Source organism: Ammospiza nelsoni, chromosome 6, assembly GCF_027579445.1.
Source record: "Ammospiza nelsoni isolate bAmmNel1 chromosome 6, bAmmNel1.pri, whole genome shotgun sequence".
Taxonomy (NCBI): Eukaryota; Metazoa; Chordata; class Aves; order Passeriformes; family Passerellidae; genus Ammospiza; species Ammospiza nelsoni.
This window is the reverse complement of record NC_080638.1, coordinates 14,951,230-14,969,048: the sequence shown is the minus strand read 5'-3', so window position 1 is coordinate 14,969,048 and position 17,819 is coordinate 14,951,230. Positions and strand designations below refer to the sequence as shown.

General features: G+C 35.5%; 1 long non-coding RNA gene across 1 annotated transcript in view; it reads right to left on the bottom strand.

Annotated features, from left to right (window-relative positions):
* Positions 1 to 15,472, bottom strand: part of LOC132075020 (uncharacterized) — a 105,964-nt gene extending 90,492 nt beyond the window's left edge. Inside the window, exon 1 of the long non-coding RNA XR_009418697.1 lies at positions 15,258 to 15,472. This is a non-coding gene — a long non-coding RNA (uncharacterized LOC132075020). The remainder of the gene's footprint in view (positions 1 to 15,257) is intronic.
* Positions 15,473 to 17,819: the final 2,347 nt, after the last annotated feature.

Genomic DNA, 17,819 nt, shown 5'->3' with positions numbered 1-17,819 from the left:
CAGCCATTTCAGCCAGCTGACAGCAAGGTGCCCAAATACCTTCAGCTGAGGGCTTAGATTGTCCAGTCCCTCTGTTTCAGGAGTTGCCAGGGGCAAAAGCAACTCAGAAAGTGAGATATTGTCTAGCACTCAGCTCTGGACCAGAGGCAATTATCCAGAAATATCTGCTCTCCTTTCCTCCTGGCAGCCCCCAAGGCCTTGTTTCTCAGGAAGGTGTGCTCACTTTTCCTCACAAAGCTCCAGAGAGCAGTCTGTGTCTTTCTTCGATACAGATGCCAATTCCTGTGGCTCCAGACTCAAGCATTTTTCCTGAGCTTTCTGATGGTATGGAGGACTGATCCTGATGCCTCAGGCTTTAGCTTTTATATTTTTCAGATTCTGTACTGCTTTAGTGTGTAGTTCTGAGCTTCACATTAGGGGACGGTAAGCTCTCTTCACAGAGTAGGTAGACAAAACAATTCCATCTCCAGCTGGGGACCAAGGACAAATGATCCAAATTCCAGGCCCAAGAGCATAAAAAACAGTGAACTGAAGAGAGAAAAACAAGATGGGACTTCATAACCTAAAGCTATAATTGGACAATTAACTCCTATATGCAAATGAACCAGAACTTATAAAAGTGAGACCCTGTGACTGGTCATCCATTTTGTGACCATTTTGGTTCATCTTGGATGCAGCCCTGGCTGGGCTCTTGTGCTGCCCAAGGTGGATCCACTGAGGCCTTCTAATAAATCCCTACTTTATTTTTTAACTCTGGCCTAGTCTCTGTTCTAGCTCAGCCTTCACAAGGCATCAATCCAAATGCTTCTAACTCAGGCAAATATTGTATGGACATTTAAGCAACAAGGGCAAAATATACAGATCTGTCAAAGAAACTTTAGCAAGTAATTAAAAAGCTTTGAATCATCAGGAAGGTTATCTCTGCAATTAATTAGTTCCTTCTATCACAAGCCCTGAACTGAAAGAGCTGTTCTTAAAATGTGAACAAAACCACAGGTAAATAAGATTTTTATGTAGTGAAAGTTATCCCAAATCTACATTTACACCTCCTTTATATCAAATTATCTCATAGCTATAATTATCTCCTAATTACATGTTTATTTCTGAATTGAAGTAAGTCAAAGCCACATATAATTACTTCTTCTCTTGGTCACTGGTGCTGAAAAAAACCCCAACTTTAAAATTAAAACAAAGAAATTGTCATGTGCCAAGGTTCACACTGAGAGACACCAAAGCTCAGTTTCAAAAGAGCACCAAAAGCCTTATCCTGACCCACACAACAAAGCAGGACATTGTGAGAGCCTGGTTATATTCAGCAGCAATTCAGGGCTGAAGGGATGGTTCATATTCTAAAGTGATTCCATCATGCTGAACTACAGTAAAAATATTGGAAAACAGTGCCACCATCATTTGGAATGAGAAATATTTTGCTTTTTACTTATTACAATATGACGGATGATGGTCTAACATGGCATTACAGAGCAGCAGAGATCACCATATATATATGCTTATATCACCATCATATATGCTTAAATGTCCATTTTAGCCAGCACAGGCTGCAGGAGTGAACACCAAGCACGTCTTAGCCAGCTTTATCTCCCTTGACAGGCAGCTGAGCCTTCTACCAATATTATTCTCTTACTACCATAGGAGATACTTCAAATCAGCATGTGTAGAGCCCCCAGTCCTGGTGTAGCTGGATTTAAGAACTGAAACTACCTAAGTTATCATGCAACAACAAAAGCTACTCTTTAGTCCCTAAAAAAGTTTTCCATTCTCTTTTTACCCAAAATCAGCCAGAGCCTCTTGCATGGGACTCTTTCCTCGAGTATGTGGAAAGCTGACAATTATTATTAACTGACCTAATACTGATCTAGGCTCTGTTGCTGCCTGGTGGGCTGAGTCACAAAGAAAGTAGCTAATTACCATAGGAGGGAGAGCAGAGATTAAAGAGATACTATTGGAAAAACAGCATTGAAAAGCAATAGCTTGAAAGAACAAGGTATTGTTCTATTGTACCAAAAATAGGTAAATACCTAGAGAAAGAAAAAAAAAATGAATCAAGAGTTCTGCTTTGACTTAAAAATAAGATTAGTACCATTAATCAATCTGCTACAGCATCTTATGAACAAATTTCATAATATCAAAGAGACTATGCATTCCAGCTTTACATATAAAAATATCTCAACATAGCTCACTGTAGAGGGGGGAAAAAAAGAGAAAAACTCCCATAAACTTGTAAATTAAAATGACAGAGTAAATGATTTCTTTTAAATCCCTGCAAAGTATATTTAATGCACAATTTGAAATCACAGGAGGCGTAAAAATTGAATATTTGCAGTATGGAACAAGTGAAAGGAACAAAATTAAGCCTGGGTGGGTAGCCTTAGTAGGGTGGAGTGACAATGATGAAGAATTATACGAGGAAGAAGGGAGCTCACTAGCTCCCTAAATAGTTCACATTCAGATGCTTCAATATTTACATTTCTTTCAAATGTATAGAAGGCTTTAAAAGAAAATGTAATTTTTATTGAAGGAGTGGGATGGAGAGAGCAGGAAAAGGAGTAGAAGCAGTCATTGGGTGGATGCCACCTAAACCAGGCATTTAGACTTTGTTCCATTTCATTGAAATCATCCCTCTCCACCCTGGCCCAGCTGACAGACACACACACACACACACACTCAGACAATGTACAACACACAGAGGAGGCTGTAAAAAGCTGCTGGCACAGGTGTTATGCCAAAACATACAGAAGGACCTTACTGAGAGCCTTGTGAGAGGGCTAACTATGCTGAGGAGCAAAATCACAACATTTTTGGCAACTATTATACTCAAATCAACAGAGCTTCTCTAGCCCAAGCAAAATCACAATCAAAAAACAACACCAAAAAGCAGCACTGCAGGTTCATCTGCTCCAGGGTTTCAGCTTAAACATCTTTCTACTATTTTCACTCACTCTCTCATTCATCAGCTACTCACATTAAGACACAGTGTGCCTTGAAGGTCTTTGTTTAAGGCCTTTTCTACACACAAAACCTGTATTCCTTAGTGATTCTGATGTAATAAAAAGGTGTAAACCTGCTCTTCCTCAACATATAGACACAGTTCCTCCGTATATATACTTCTGTCAGTCTAGCTTCATGCCAAATGGGAAAAAAACCACCTGTCAGTGGCATATCTACATTCACAGATATGGATTATTACATTTGATTGCACCAGAAAGAATCAAACCTGAAACATCCTACTGTAACCCTAACTAGCTATACCAGAATACAATGTACACAGACCACCTTAATGCAGATAAAGATATGTGTAGGAAGATATGTATCCTAAAACCAACAAAATGCCATTTTCCAGAAAAAGTTTAGTTAAAAATGAGGAATTAATTAAATTCTGCTAGAAAATAATACAAGAAAACAATAACACCCACTGTAACTAATATTTTTTTTTTACACAGAAGTCTGCTACAAAGAAATTATTTAATAATAAATTTAAAACACAGCTCTAGAGAGACCAATAATCACACTGGCTATGAAATACTCAGGAAGAGGTAAATTTCAGAAACCCACACCCAGAAAAACAGAATATTATCCAACATTAGCAATGCTCTACTTGTATACCATGTCCCTCAAAAGTCTGATCTCCTGAATAGATGTCATTGACTGACAACAGCCCAGTGCCACCTTCAGTTGAAGCCCATCAGTTCAGGAATATTTGCAAGTCACATTTTTGTATTTCTCAGTAATAATTTCTAAGTAATTATGATGTTCTTGGCAGAGTTTAGATTTTTACTTACATTGGATTCTTGGAGTATTGGATTCCTATAGCAGAGTACAGCACAAAAATCTGTTCACGTTTGATCTCCTGTTCACTTGTACAGCAGAGGTTTGCTGAAAGCAGGATCAAAGATTACTCAACCTTTTTTTCCCCCTTTTTCTGTTTTCCCTGATGACAATTCCACACCAGCCTTCTTTTTTTTTCTGGTGGGCAGCAAATTTTGTACTAGTCAACACCTGAGCTGAATTTGTGAAGCTAATTAGCAAAACATCTACAGGTGTGGAGCAAACAAGGCAACACATTTTAATTTCCCAAGAATGTGAAAATTCAAGTAAACTACCAAGAAATGAAGCTCTCAAAGGCAAATGAATCCTAATAATCTCAATTCCACTATTTTGTGTTGATATTGTTAAAATAAGCTTTAGCTCACATGGCTATAGTTCGTAGTGGTTCCCTTCACTAGAATGCAAAACATGTACGTTAAATGAACTTAGCACTTTACAATGATATAGTCTTTGTATTTATGCACTCACAATTAAAGTGCAGAAAAATGTATTTATTGTTTCAGTAAAGAAAAAAATATTGAAAACTGATTTGGTTCTGGTTCTTTTGCAACAAAATCTGGTGGTTCTGGATGGCCATTAGGTGAGAAAGCAGCCTCTTTTATGCAGGTAATGCAAGTATAAAAAAAGCCCTGAAAACAGACTCAGGAAACCTGTACTGTGGATGGACCTAACAAAATATTTCTAAAATGAAATAATGAGAAAAGCAAAATAAATTTTATTGTCTCTTTCAAGTGTAATACCTCCAGATCCTTAGTAAGCTTTGAAATAGTGACATTCATGACATTCAGCATTTTTGATGTGTTCCAATGAATGGTACAGTCCTGTAACAGGAGCATATCTCTTGTTCAGCATTAATGCCACAAAAACGATATGTTAAAATGAAAAAGAGAGGGGGAAAGAGTGGATAAAATGTAAATTACATGAAATAATAAATCAAAGACCTAAAGTCTGACATTTAGATTTCTGGTGGTCCATATGTTTTACATATTACGAAACCATCCCCATAAACAATTCTTGCTAAAGAATACAATTCACATTCTTCCTAAACCATCCTATCTCATTTGTTTACAGTTTTCTTCTCAACAGCTTCATTAAATTGAAGACAGCATGAGCAAGTTGAAACAATTCATAAAGGAAAAAAAGATCTCTATTAAATAATGTCAACATCAAAGGCAACAATAAGTAATCTCCTGCAAAGGGAAAGCTGTGAAAGCATCTTTTGAGCTGGTTAAAAACTGGCAATTATCAATTTCATTTTGACATGAATGAGAAGGAGGAATGTTCTGTACATGCTTTAATCTTCTAACATATATTTTATTAAAAAAAAAAAAATTCAAAACACCTTAAGATATATTTGGTGAATATTTAACTAAGTCTGTACTAGCACAAACAAGTTTGCACCACTGAAAGCATTATGCCTCATGTCTTTGCTTTATGCTTTAGTTTTTATAGAATGCGTTTTATGGAATGGTTTTGTTAGCAGACAGTGGTCTAGTATTTATTTAGACAAAAATAAATACTTTTTTTTATTTAAAATAGATCCATTGGAAGAGGTCACTGTGCAGGAGTGCAGGTTGGTCACAGGGTGCTGGGCAAGGGGCTGGGGAGAGAAAACACCACGTGCCACCTTTTCTTGTCACTGTAAGGCCCACAGAGTTTAATAAAATAGTCACGAAATATCTGATCTAACTCACACTCCATCATTCACAGGACACTATTGAAGCAGCTCTATCCCACCCACAAACCAGCTGATCCAAATTTTCCTCATCTTTTAATCCCTGATAATAGTAATGGAGAGAAAAACAGAGGGAAATACAAATTAATTTTTTTTCACTCAGTTCTAATCACTACTTCATAATCATATTATTTTTTCTTTTCATTTTTCTCTTATCTACAGAAGAAGAACTTTCCAAGACAAATATATTTACTGTAGTTATTTAGAGGACTTTCATATTTCAAGAATGTTATATTAAAATTATGGTGAAATAAGTAAATGTTTGTAAATTTAATATCTAATAAAATAACTGTAAACAACAAAACTATTTATTTTCAATTGGTAGGTGTTAAAGACCTCTCTATACATTGTTCATATTTCCCAAGCTGTTTAACATAAGTTTTGCCCATTTTCTAATCATATTAAGGAAGATCAATAGTCATGGTACCAGTGTGATTCTATTTCCTCTGTAGATTCATCTTCATACAATACACAACACTTCCCTAGAAAATGTGTTTCAGTAAGGCTGATGGGATGGGATCAAAAATTCAGAAATTACCCCAGACAAATTTATCCTATTAGCAATTTAGGAGAAGAGAATTTACTGTGGAAATAAAAAAAAACCATGGTGGTCAGCTCTGTCAGATCTGAAAGATTCATTTAAAACAATCATTTTGAAGGGCTTGTGTGCATAAAAGCTACCCTCTTATCTTCAGCTTTCTCAGGTAATTTAATAAAGGGGTTTTTTTCCCACAAGCCTCACTAAGGAAGGGTGCCAAATTAGCCTTGCACCTCAGTCATGGCCTATGCAGAAATATCTTGAACCTCACCAGGCTTTTCATCTGACATGCAAAATGGATAGGATTACCTCATTTAGATAACACAATTGGCACAGCAGAGCTACTTGCAGAGAATAGCCACCCTTTTCTTCATCTGTTTTATATATAAATATATAAGTGCTATTGCTTCTCAAACCCCCAGAATTTTTACTTTATTATGCTACATTTACATATGACTCAAATGGTTTAGATGCTCTTTGATCAATGTTGAACTTTGCAAGGACCCTTACAACAAGTGAGAAGATTCTCTCCTTTATTTTTTCTGAATCTTGAAACCCATGCATGTAGAAGAAAAAAAAAAATGCAAAAAAGCCACTTTGCAAAGCTCTACACAGAAAGGCAACTTATTTTCTCATAATTTGTGTGTATACATCCCACACATTTTATTGGGAGGTCAATCTGAGTCAAAAGCTGCTCCATAATATGAACTTTAATTTGCATTAAAAAAGTGATTTTATTTGTGTCAAAATTGTGATCACTGCACGATCTAGGTCAAGAATCGGCGGCCACTCAACATTTTCTTATAAACACATTAAGTTTTCAACCATTTTGTCTTTAACTCCCTCTATGTAATTACCTCCTCCTTATTTCTATGCACACTAATTGATTCTCTAAGGATCCACATTTCTATTTTATCACATAGGCAAGATAAAATGGAAAAATACAACAAATCCTTAGGTTTTCCTAGATCTCTCTCTGCTTCCTACAGTATTCAGTGCTACTGTTTTCACAGCACAAACTGCCATTTGTGGATATTATTATTACTACCATTTATGGATCTGTAAATGTAGCCCTTCTGTTCTCCAAGTTTAGCCACTTGTCTATCAGGAGTGAATTGTTTTAGGAAAAACACTAAAGAAAGCAAAAATGTACTGCAGTAGTCACAACATATGGATGAAATAACAAAAGTTGGCAGGCTCAAAGTAAATAGTGATTTTTTATATTTTTTATTTTTTTACCAGACTAAAAGAGGTACTTTGTAGATTTCTTATTAAAAATTTTGATCCTATATATCACAAATTTATCAGTGCCCTCCAGCACTTGTTACCAACTCTACACCAAAGTCACTTTCTACACCTCATCACTTTTCTTTATGCAATCATTTAAGGAAGTGTAGAGCTTTCTATTCCAGTTACACTGATGCAGATGCTTAGGGTAGGTGGCTGTAAAGTTGTGGAAAATATTTTTGTCACTGTATTACCTGACCTATTCCAGACTACAAGGGGAAAATAGTTTCAAATCAGATAAAGATGAGAATATAGCTCTAAATACTCTTGGTTTGAATAAAAGCTGTTCAAAGATGGAGGAAACCCTTTTGCAGTATTTTTATTTAGTACAGTACAGTACAGCAGGAGCAGTGTAGACTCTTCCATGCCGCCTGGCCAACGTGTCTGTTTCTCACTTAGGAGAGTAGGAAAGTTCCATCTCTTGGGTTATTTAATCCTCAGCATCTTTGCCAAGATCGCCAGCAAAGCTATCAATTATCACATCACAAAAAGAGAGTGAACAACCATCCTGCAGAAGCTGGCATGAAACCATCAGCTCTTTTCACATACCTCTTCATAGCTATCAGATGGTAGTAGTTTTGGGTTGCTACTGAATTAAATACTTCAAAGTGCTCAATTTTTTGAGGAAAAAAAGAAAAGGAAAACTTAGTCCCAATGACGTCACAAGGTCTTACTGGAAGTCCATCGCAGGACATTACCCAAGGCTCTGATGGCTCCCATGTTTAGACATATCAGTTTCTGTCCTTAGTGCAGCATCCTGATCCTTCCCATGAATTTCTAGGTGGGAGCCCAGTGGGTCAGTGCCAGGAAGCACGCTCGTGCTTGTTCACCGGAATACAGAGTGCTGGCGAACACTGCGCTGAAACTCCTCTTAAGGGTCTCAAGTGTATTTCAGCACACTCAGGGTATTAGAGCTTTATATCATTTGAAAGAATCCTTTATTTTTAGTGCTAAATCAACAAAGCTGTTAATGTCATTTTCAGTCAGACTGTCATCTACTGGGAATTCAAAATTACACTCAGCTGCAAACTATTGACACTCCTCTTAACAAAAAAATGTTTTTAATAAATCTTTACATTAGCCTATGAGATAAAAAAATCTTTACCATGAAATATACAAGTGTATAAGTGTTTTATGAAAGTTTTATTAACTTTACAAAAGAAGAATTGGCAGTGAACCATGAACATCCTGTACTCCTAACACGTGGTTATAAATTACATGTTCTTTCCAATAACATCTGAAAAAGAGACTGTAATTTAAATTTCAAAACCACTTGGCATACCTACTATATAGTGCTGACATGAAGTAAAGGGAGGATCTGGAGAGACTCAAACAAAGAGTGAAAATATAAAGACATCCTTAGCTAAAAAGCTGCTGATGAATACAATTCCTTTCCAGCTGGACAGGGATCAAGTACTTGCTTGTCATATCATTCAATGCACTGTTCAATCAGGGATTCTTCCTTTCAACAGAAAGAAAACTTAAGTGCTGCTAATCATCCCTTGTAGAACTTTATCTGCAGATACCTTCTTTATGTCAGGATTTCTCAATGACCATTGCCAACAGTAGAAGGATCAAAGTTGTTATTAAACAAAAATGCCTTCACTGATGGGGAAAAGCTATCTTCTGTTCTCACACACAAGATTTTCAGCTACTAGCAGCTTAATGATATTTGGTGTGAAGTAAAGAAAAATCCGCATGAAGACTCTGAAGAAAATCTATAGAAAACATTTTACTTCCCATTTCTAGATGACGATGATGACTGCTCAATACGACCTCTTTATTCTGATTTCCTGTAGGAAGATATATGCCACTTCATCCATTTAGGGATGTACTTTAAAATGATAACACATTCAAAACTGACTTTTTTGAATAGACCTACAGTTTGCTGTGCCACATAGCAAACCATACTCTCATATGGTATGGCATTTTTAAAGTCCTAGAAATGTCTTTAATAACAGACAATGCATATGCTGACGGGAAATGTAAATTTTTTGCAAGCAGACTGGATAAGTAATTTCATGCAACTCATCCTCACAGTGCTGTCTGGTTAAAACTGGATTTTGTGCCTCCCAGCAGTATGTGAAAAGCCAGAGAGAAGCTCGCTGCCAGTTGGTTTAGTGGCTTGAATGGAACACAAGCCTAGAGAGAGAAAGCCAAGCCTCAAATAATCATGCAACATCAAGATTCCTCAAGACCAGTCCTTAGCACAAAGCAAACACAAGAGCACTCTTGAGAAGATCAAGAGAGAAATTAAAAAGCCCAAACAAAAAAAAATATTAAATGTCTAAGATTTAAAAAAAACCACTGCTGGCATGCAACCCTTTTAAGAAAAACAAGTAGCAAGATCACCAACATTTTCTAACAGTATACTCACCAACTTTGCTGAAATATTGTTAATGTCCAGTTGCAGATCTACTTTTGTTAGAGAAGGGAAAAAAGGCTAAAACAGTGAGAAAAAGGACTTAATTTAGAAAACTTTAAACAGATTGGGGAGGCAACTCTATTTTACTCCAGCCCCTACAGTGATGTAATGTGTTCTTAGAACCATGAAATGTCCCGTTTGACATATGAGAAAGCACCAGAAGACAGGACCAGTTAATTGGATAGTTTGGGTCAGGTAGGAAAACAAATTACAAAAAGAAATATAGTATTACCTCGGAAGAGTGTGTTGGGAAAAATGATCAACATCTAGTAAGACCAGTGCACCTTTCTATGGGGCATCAGTAACATGCTGGAAGCTGAAACAAAATTCTAACTCATAGCAAAGATTCACAACAATCGAGTCAGCAGCCACAGAAGAAGCCTGGATAGCAACTGAAAATACAGGCAAATTTTCTCAAATTCTATGTATATGAGAGACCTGATGCTTTGAGTCCTGCAAATAACTGATGCTTATATCCATCACTTATTTTGAAGAATAAAAAGAATAGCTTGATTTCAAACCATAGTTTTAGAAATGTGTGTTAGTCAAAGAGTTGAGGAAGACAGCATTTTGGTCATTAATGTTTTGTTCAACATCAGGATCAAAGCAGTTTGGCAAAGCTATCAAGATGGCAGATTTTCATTTATGGAAATATGCTTGGGAAAGTGGGCTCCTCTCAGATCCCTCACATTAAAACATGGCTTAGGGGACAAATATCAAGAAGATGTGATTCACAAAAAATTATCTAGTAACAGAAACAGTTTCTCTGATGCCTTAGCTGAATTATGGGGCCAACAGATATAAACTGGATGTTAATGCTATTTTGATAGAGTACAGTGACATTAATTGGAACAATAACAGTGAAATAAAATATGCAGATATTACTCAACCAAAATACTTTGCAATTCTGGAACACTTCAAAATCCTAGCTAAAAGAGAAGAAAAATGTTGGGATTTCCTCAGAATGCAGTTCCTTTACCTTGCTGGTTGTATTTTCCACCACAGCTCTCAGTCATTTTGCTTAATAACTGTTGTTTTTTTCTAGACCACATATGTTTCTGTGTTGATCCTTCTTTGCAAGCTTAATTTTGAATTACTGTTAGAATAATACATGTTGGCAATGTTAGAACACCCAATCATATAGCACTTGAAAAACAATGTAAGATTTAAAAAAATATTTCCTAATTTATTTAATTATATTAAAATTACACTCAATCTCTAGAAAAAAAGTGATATTTCTTGATTTCCTGAAAAGATCAGTCCTATATTTTTCTCATTTCCAATATATCTAATTAATTTGCTATTTTCTTATATAGTCATCACGTCTGAGGACATGGTTTGACAATGCAAAGCTGATGGGAACAATACAACTGAAATGGTTCCTGTGCACCTTTTTTGTACAACCATCCCAACTTCTGAGCTGAGGTGCCAAAACTCTTTTTGGAACTGCTCTGAGGTAGATCAGGGAATTGATCTAGGTTAGAAAAAGAAGAAAAAACAAAGGGCTGAGGTAACTGAGGAGAAAGAGGAATGACTTAGGCTGAGTGATTGAATCATGGCTCTGCCATGAGCACAATTGTGCTTTTGTCTTTTTAAATCTGTCAGGAGCTGCACTGAAACAGTCAACATGGGCACACTGGTGAGTTTGTCCAGCTTCCTTATTTAGTCTCTGCTACACTGCAAGGGGACAATTTTCAATTGCTTTAGGATGACAGAACATGTCAAGCTTAATCTTTATTACTATGATGTTTAATATTTTATTTACTGCCCATTCATTGATGAGAGAAACAGAAAAATGCTAAATACATACATAAAATGGAGCAAAAAATAACAACAGTCCAATACTTGAAATCTTTGCAACAAAACGATTTGGATGCTAGGAAATTATCTGCTCTTGATTGAAGACCTTGGAACCTTCGACCAAATAAATTAATTTTTTCCAGTTCTGAATAAGTGATGCTTGCTACAAAGTAAAACTTGCCCTTCTATGAAATGTGTTAAAGGAAAATATCATGCATATAGCGAGAATGTTGGATTTCAAGGGCATGATGTTAATCATAGCAGATCACAGTGCTATGCAGAGACAAAAATAAAAGCAGCAAAGACAAGGAGAAACATGTACCACGATTTAAAATAGAACTCCCACGCTTACAGCAGGATGAGATTGATGTATTAGACACAAAGAACTTCTGGCAAGTGACCTCTAACACTTATTATATGAAACACTGTACAAAGACTGTTGGCAAATGAAGTTATTTAATATGAAAATCGGTTCCTTTTTAAAAATCTGTGTCAGAATGACTATGTTTAACAATAGCTCAGAAATATTAATGATAATGTGAACAAGTTACAAGTAGGAAAGGAAAAGCAGAGAAGCATTACCCACAACTTAGCAGCCTGACTAATCATTCTAGAACTGGAAAAGTGCAATAATAAAAAATAAATGGTTGTCATATCTTTATTAAATTTTAATTTAGGTTCATTTTGGAAGATATAGACTATAACTACTTCTGCAAGTGATAAATTAATTTATTTTTTGCTTGGTCACAGGAAGCTTATCTTAAAAACAAAACAGAAATATAATAAAACTTATTACCATTGAAAAAATATATATGGAAAGTTAAGGGTCAAATAATGCAAACACTACAAAGTCTCTATGACCTTTGGTTTCAAATTCCTTATCTTTACACCTGAAAATAGCACAGCTCCTCTTTGCTATTATTCCAGAAAAAAAAAAGTAAATGACAATGGTTTAGTAGTTCTACTTGTGAAAAAGGGTTATTACAAAGTTTAGAACTAAGATGAGCTAGAAATTTTCTTCCTCTGAAAAATAATCCAGTCAGCATATCAGATTTATGACTGCTTCCTTCCTTAGGCATAGATATTTCACACAAGAAGAAAAAGAATAAAAATTATCTGAGACACCAAGAATCCCTTTCTAGTCTTGACCAGATTATTTAAGAGGGCTGCAGATCTGAAGGAGAACAAAACATGGCACAGAATATCCATGGATACAGAAAACAAAGAGGATTTACAGTACCACAAGTCAGCTTCCTAACAACAGTTAAAAAATATTTTTAAGCAATATCCAAGTAAAATTCTTTGTTGAAAAGTCCTTCTTACCCAAACTCACAACAAAATAATTTGTGCCATATCTTGATGGAACTCTTCTAGGTAAGATTTTTTTCTAATCTCCTATTTTGACTTGAAATAATTTCTTTGTTTCTTCCTTCAGAGGAAATGTGTCCTGGACTTCACTATACAAATGACAGCATCCATACACTAAAAAAATAAATTTGTTCTAAAATTAAAAAAAAAAAAAATTGGATTCTAGTTGTATAATTATTTTGGATTTGAAAATTTTATGACTGTGGCCAGTTGCCAAGTTGTAACAAGGTACTGACTTGTGGAAACTCATTGTTTCCAAATCTTTCAAGGAAAGATGAAAAATAACTTGGTAGCTTAAAACTTGGCAACATCAGTGCTCCAAAAGGAAAGTAGGTAATGAGGAGGAGAAAAAAAGCAGCTACAGCTGTTCTAGGTGGCCTGACAGAGCTTCTGCATAAAAATGCAATCAAATATTCTGGAAACTGTTCACAATTGTTCTGCAGGAAAGTTAATGGTGCTTTTCTAAACCCCTGCCTTCTCTCTCAGTGTAAGATGACAGTGGAGCTCATGACAATTCCTTGTAGGAAGCTGGTTAGCACATCATGCGTCAGTGAATACTTTATTGCCCTCTGTGATATTACTGATACAAGAGCCCGTCCTCTTTCCATCTGCTTCTTATCACTAAATACAAAAAATGTGATGAAAATATTACCTATCTTCCTAAATGGATTCAGATTTGAGCATCCACAAGCAGAATAAAAAATTATTGAGAAGGCTTTCTTATCACAGGCTCTCAAGGGATTCTACCCAAAGACTTTAAGACACCTTTCATATTCCCCTTTGCCTGTCCATAAAGTGCTGGGTGACCAATTTGAGGACATTACAAGAGTAGCAAATGCCACCAACCAATAGTGACAACATCACCAGGCAAGGCTGTACTGCCAAAGTACATCACAGAACCGAACTTTTGTCACTTCTGACCATTTCAGAATGATTATTTCAGAACGAAATAATTAAAATTATTTTCAAGAGTTCAGTTTTGCTTCCAAGGTACATTTTTATTTATGATAGCCAAGTCAAACACAAGTATTTCTAACAGCTATTAAATATCTGACATATATTAAATAATTTCAAACAAATGTTAGATTTGATGAAGTTTTGAATAATCAAGATTTTTTTCAAAGTATTAATGAGAATAGTTTTTAATTTAGAATAGAGAACAATAATACAGAAATTGAAACCTCTCTGAACATACAACTGTTTCTGGCTTTCTTTTGTCTACTTTACAATCTATCAAAACCACTCCTTTTACTACTTTTGTTTTCCATGTCTCTCCAGCTGTACCTAGCAAGGTTAGTGTTCCTTATGAACTTCAACATTCTTTGCAGCTACCAGGTTATTTCTTCCTTATTCTATCCATGTTTATATATCTTCTGGAAAGATACTATTTTCCAGAACATCAGCATTTGATATGATTTACTTTTTATAACCTTCTACCTCACTCTTATTTTCTCTGTTTGCTTAAATCTCCCCACCTATTCTTTCATTCGTATCTCTTCACATGTGAGAGAGGATATTAAGTCCAGGGCTTTTTTAATTATTTTTTTTTTTTCACACCATGGAAATGCACAGGTCCTAGGCACATGTCATGTCAAAGGAGAAGCATTTTTCAGCAATAAAAGAAAACATATAATTCCACCCTTTTCTTTGCAGAAGAAGACAAAGGCAATGAGGAAATGAGGTAAAAACCCCTAACCTAGACAAAACGTAACTGTGACTGATATAGCTGACTTCAAAAGTGCAGTGAGGATATTTTAAAGCATTAGAAAATATTCTGGAAGTGTATAGGTAGTTGAGAATGTTAGTGAGAACACTGTAATCTTGAAATAAAATTCTGGTCTCCCACATTCTGACTGGAGTAATTTTATCTCAGATGTGTTTTGCATAAGATGTGGAGTATGTTTTAATCAGTGAAGTATTTTTTGTGTGTTCTTTTTAACATCATAGAAAACAAAGTACAAAAATTAAACATTCACTACAGTAAAACAACTGGAAATATCCATGACTAACAGTATCAGTTCCCCTTCTCCTTAAATTCAGTTACCTTAACAACTTTATGCCATTTAATCAAGAACATCACACAACTACTTAATTTTATTCTAGATCTCATTAATGCAGTTGATTTTGCCATCGCCTTAATTTATGAGTCATTTTAACCACATCAGCAGACCCATGCTGTGAATCACAATTTGTAACCTTTATTCTGGTTCCAGTTACAAACAGCAGAAAAACAGCCAGTAGCTCTCATATGAGTTACTTACCAGTAGAGTGGAACTTCCATTTTTGGAGAAAAAATGTCCAGTTAGGAAAACATTTCTTCCAAGGAGAAATATTCGCTATTAAAAGGCCTGGAATGGAAACAAAAATGTTTCATCCTGCTTCCCATTATTATCTGGATACAAACTAAGTTCAGAGCCTAGATAACACTGCCTATGATTTAAGTTAGGGAGAATTAATGTTCTTCATCTTGTTTATGTCTCCTGCTACCACAACACTGTTCTGCTCTTGACAGCGTCAGAAGAGGCAAATATGCAGGGCAAGATGTGTCCAAAACCCAGCTATTACTACTGGAAGAACAGGACACAGAGAGGAAGAAGGTTCAAAAATAAACAGAGAGAACACTGAATCAAAGCTAAAGGGAATTTTATGTAAGATGCGGTCAATAATTAGCATTTGAAGCTGCATAAGGGGTCTGGTTCCAGTAAACATTAATAAAATAACACATCCTCGTTTGATATTAACTTTTCCTTGCAAATGTCTGATCTTTTTTCAAAACATGATTGCAAAGTTTTAGGTGGTTCTGATTAAACATTTTCTCGATATGTATAAAATAATTCCTCTATTTTATTTTTAATTTCAATATACAAATGCAATATATATTTGCATGTGGTCAAAATCTGACAATGTATCATTTCAATAAAATCACAACTTTGAGTACAACTGACCAAGTATGAATATTTACTGAAGATGGACATTGAATAGAATGATTCAGCAAGGTAAAATTGAAAAGGCAAAGGAATAACTTCTAAAAATATGAGAGACATTTTAAAATAAAATTACGCCAAGTTTAGATATGCAAACATATCTAAAAAAAGAAAAATGTTTTATGCATTCAGTAGTGCGAAATTAACACTTTGTTTGTGAGAAATTATATTTATAATTTAAAACCACTTGCCTGAAAACCTCAAGGAATATAGCCAATTCAATAGAGTGGTCACTGTTACCAATCTGCATCCACCAAATGCTGCTTTTTCTCCTTTATGTGCAAAAGAAAAAGATTTTCATTTCCTTTTACTAACTTGCTAATGGATAACCCTAACAAGGCAGAGTTACAAGGCTAGGAAAGAGCAATGAAGGTATACAAATATAGTATTTTTCCCATGTTATTTTGATGACTGCAACAGATCCTTGAGGGGAATAGAAAAGGAGAGGGTAATATGTCAAATAAATATTGCCGTGAATGACAGAACTTTGCTAATTTACATAGCAAGAGAACCTCCATATGCTTCTGAGTATTTGGCAGAGGAAATCTACAATATATTCTCCTGATAAAAACTCACTACCTCAGCAAGTTAAACAGAAATTCTCAGATTCTTCTGGAAGTTTGCTCTAGTGGCCTCTAGGAGAAATTCTCTCCTCAATTTTCCTGAGCTACAATACAGGACTTCACCAGCTCCATATAAAGAAAATGTTATTTTTCTGACTACTTTGATTATGACATTTCCTAAGAGAAAAGTAAAAATTTAAAATGAAAATGCTGGATGAGATGAAACTCATTTTCTTTTCTTTACCATAACCTGAAACCAGCTCTCCAGGGCTGAAAACTCACCTGCTATTTCCCTCCAATATTTCAACCTTACAAGCAACTCAGTGGAGAAATGCAGATAGGTAAAAGAAGACATAAAAATGTCAAAACCAAAACCCACACTTTTACTTCTACTGCAAGCTTTAATTCCTGTACATAGGATTTCCAAAGCCTGCTGGCCATGGAAGTTGACAAATGCTGTGTTCTGCAGATGTAGCTGCAGTAACACAGCTGGATATAATGCTCTGTGCATCTGGTGCACAGATGTTTGATTGTGTCCTTGGTAGTTAGCCAGATTTTGAAGGATCCATTTAGTTCTTGGAGTGAAATTGAAAGAATAAGAGAACAGTCCACTGGTAGTAATAATGCTCCACATTTCTCTTAACTGCCTTAACCACTCTCACTTTCCCTATTAAGCTGAGTCATGGTAGTTTTCTATTACCTTTTCTGAATGCAGGATCTAGAAGAGAAAAATTAGTTGGAATTGAGCAAGCAAAAAATCAAAATTCCACTTGAAGTTCTTTGCTATCCCAGAACTCTTATTTTCAGCCCCTTTTTGGGAAGAACTCCATCCAAATCTCTTTGGAGACAATAGGGGAAAAAGAAATTAATGAGCTTTGAAATCAGCCTGGGAAAGTGCAAAATGACTGTTCAACTGTTCAACCTGAGCAATTTCAGCACTGTTATCTCTGCTCAGCTCTGTCAGAAAGAATTTATCCTCCTTTAAATTACATGCTCATTTTACCCTGCATAAATTACCTACATTTTAGCAATGTTTTCTTCAAAATGTTTCAAACTTTGGTTTCATGTTGGTTTTGGCTGCAGATTATCCTTGAGCTTTGCAGTGAGCTGTTTGCAGCATTCAAGAAATATGTGTAGCAACATTAGAATATAAGGTACCTGTTTGCTCCTGCTAATAAAATCTCTGATTCTCTTCCCCTCACCAGAGGTGAAGATCGTGTCAAAATGTAACAAATCAGCAACAAAAACAGAGTTTAAAAAGACACTCCTGACTTTC